Source organism: Cryptomeria japonica, unplaced genomic scaffold (genome assembly GCF_030272615.1).
Source record: "Cryptomeria japonica unplaced genomic scaffold, Sugi_1.0 HiC_scaffold_471, whole genome shotgun sequence".
Classification (NCBI taxonomy): domain Eukaryota; kingdom Viridiplantae; phylum Streptophyta; class Pinopsida; order Cupressales; family Cupressaceae; genus Cryptomeria; species Cryptomeria japonica.
The window spans coordinates 34,950-37,500 of record NW_026729291.1 but is presented as its reverse complement, the minus strand read 5'-3'; the positions used below and the strand labels follow the sequence as shown (position 1 = coordinate 37,500).

Sequence of the window (2,551 nt, the reverse complement as noted above, 5' to 3'; positions counted from 1 at the left end):
CCCCGATGTGTGCTCCAAGGTGCGGCGTGCACGAAGTCGGACCCCGGTTTGCCCCGGGTGCGCACCTCGCGTGCACCTTGGTGCGCACACCTTGGCTGGGTTGCGCGGCCTGGTGGGCACCATGGTGCGCACCAAGGAGCGCTCCGAAGTGTGCTCCAAGGTGCGGCGTGCACGAAGTCGGAGCCCGGTTTGCCCCGGGTACGCACCTTCGCCGGGGTGGGCACCTCGGCTGGGTTGCGCGCCCTGGTGCGCACCAAGGAGCGCTCCGAAGTGTGCTCCAAGGTGCGGCGTGCACGAAGTCGGAGCCCGGTTTGCCCCGGGTGCGCACCTCGCGTGCACCTTCGGCGGGGTTGCGCGCCCTGGTGGGCACCATGGTGCGCACCAAGGAGCGCTCCGAAGTGTGCTCCAAGGTGCGGCGTGCACGAAGTCGGAGCCCGGTTTGCCCCGGGTGCGCACCTCGCGTGCACCTTCGGCGGGGTTGCGCGCCCTGGTGGGCACCATGGTGCGCACCAAGGAGCGCTCCGAAGTGTGCTCCAAGGTGCGGCGTGCACGAAGTCGGAGCCCGGTTTGCCCCGGGTGCGCACCTCGCGTGCACCTTCGCCGCGGTGGGCACCATGGCGTGCACGAAGTCGGAGCCCGGTTTGCCCCGGGTGCGCACCTCGCGTGCACCTTCGCCGGGGTGGGCACCTCGGCTGGGTTGCGCGCCCTGGTGCGCACCAAGGAGCGCTCCGAAGTGTGCTCCAAGGTGCGGCGTGCACGAAGTCGGAGCCCGGTTTGCCCCGGGTGCGCACCTCGCGTGCACCTTCGCCAGGGTGGGCACCTCGGTGCGCACACCTTCTCAATGTTTTCTTGCCTTTTCTGGAAATTGGTGAAGGCAGCGCATCAAAGGTGCGCACCTCGGTGTGCTCCGAGGTGCGAACCCGAGAGCGCTCCGAGGTGCCCACGAAGTCGAAAGTCGGGTTAATTGCATTGTTTTCCCCGGGTGCGCTCCGAGGTGCGCAACATCGGCGCGCACCAAGGAGGGCTCCGAAGTGTGCTCCAAGGTGCGCACGATGGCGTGCACCTCTGGTGCGCACGATTCGGAGCTCGGTTTGACCGGGGTGCGCACACCTTGGCTGGGTTGCGCACCTTTTGTGCGCTCCAAGGTGCGCACGAAGTCGGAGCTCGGTTTGCCCCGGGTGCGCACCTTCGCCAGGGTGCGCACCTTGATGCGCACGCCTTGGCTGGGCTGCGCACCTTGGTGGGCGCCATGGTGCGCACCTTTCGTGCGCTCCAAGGTGCGCACGAAGTCGGAGCTCGGTTTGCCCCGGGTGCGCACCTTGGTGGGCGCCATGGTGCACTCCGAGGTGCCCAAGATTGGTGCGCACCAAGGAGCGCTCCGAAGTGCGCTCCAAGGTGCGCGCAAAGTCGAAAGTTGGGTTAATTGTCCGGTTTGCCTCGGGTGCGCACCTTGCGTGCACCTTCGCCAGGGTGGGCGCCTTGGTGCGCACACCTTGGCTGGGCTGCGCACACCTTGGCACCCGCGTTTCCTTCATTTTAAATTTTTTTTTTTTACAATCTCTCAAGTGGGAAATTCTATAATCTCAACTTTTTTTGCCTTTTCAGGAAACTTTTGAATGGAGCGCATCATTGGTGCGCTCCGAAGTGTGCTCCAAAGCTCTCTCCAGCTGCGTGCACCTGCCCCGGCCGCGCACCCGGCCCCGCCCAGCTTCGCTCACCTGTCCCGGGCGTCTGGTGCGGAACCTTAGAGTAAGAAACATCACCGTGCACCTTGGCCAACGTGCGCGACTCGACCGAGCGCGCACTGGCCGAGGTGCACACCGATTTCACCTGGGTGCGCGCGCAGCACCTCGGGCGCACCGGGGTGCGCGCACAACGCCCGGGTTGCACCGTGGCCTGTGTGCTCGGGGCGCCTCGGGTGCGCGCTCGGTGTCGCCCCCGCGCGCGCGGTAGTGCGGGCAGCGCACCCCGGCCCGGCCCGGCCCCGACGAGAACGCAAACGGGCAAAAGGTTTATTCAAATAGCATTGCGATGCCCGGCGAAAAACTAAAAAAGGGTGCAACACCGGGACTTCCCGGGAGGTCACCCATCCCAGTACTACTTCGGCCCAAGCGCGCTTAACTGCGGAGTTCTGATGGGATCCGGTGCACTAACGCTGGTATGATCGCACCCGTTATGAGCTTGTCGCAGTGTGTACTTAGCAAACCGCGACCCACGTGCGAATCCACCCCGGCCACCCACCCCCGTCGAGGTGCACACCCTCCCTCGCGAAGTGCGCCCCGTTCGCCAAGTGTGAGCCCTGCCCGGGTGCGCGCACCTTGCTAGGGCGTCGGGTGTGCACCCGGCCCGGCCTACGTGCGTGCACCTGTAGGGGGCGTCGTGTGCGTGCAGTGTCCCGTCTGCAACGCGGTGCCCACACACCACCTCGGGCGCAACGACCTGCGCTCACATGTGGGCCGAGTGCACCTTGGTGCATGTTCGGGGCGCCTCGGGTGCACGCTCGATCTTGCCCCGGTGCACCAAGGCGCTCGGTTTGCCCCGGGTGCGCACT

The 2,551-nt window shown here is 66.2% G+C and overlaps 1 non-coding gene across 1 annotated transcript; it reads right to left on the bottom strand.

Moving 5' to 3' along the window:
* Positions 1-2,053: 2,053 nt before the first annotated feature.
* Positions 2,054-2,172, bottom strand: LOC131871845 (5S ribosomal RNA). Its single transcript, XR_009370039.1, has one exon. It is a non-coding gene; the product is annotated as a 5S ribosomal RNA (ribosomal RNA).
* Between the last annotated feature and the right edge of the window lie 379 nt (positions 2,173-2,551).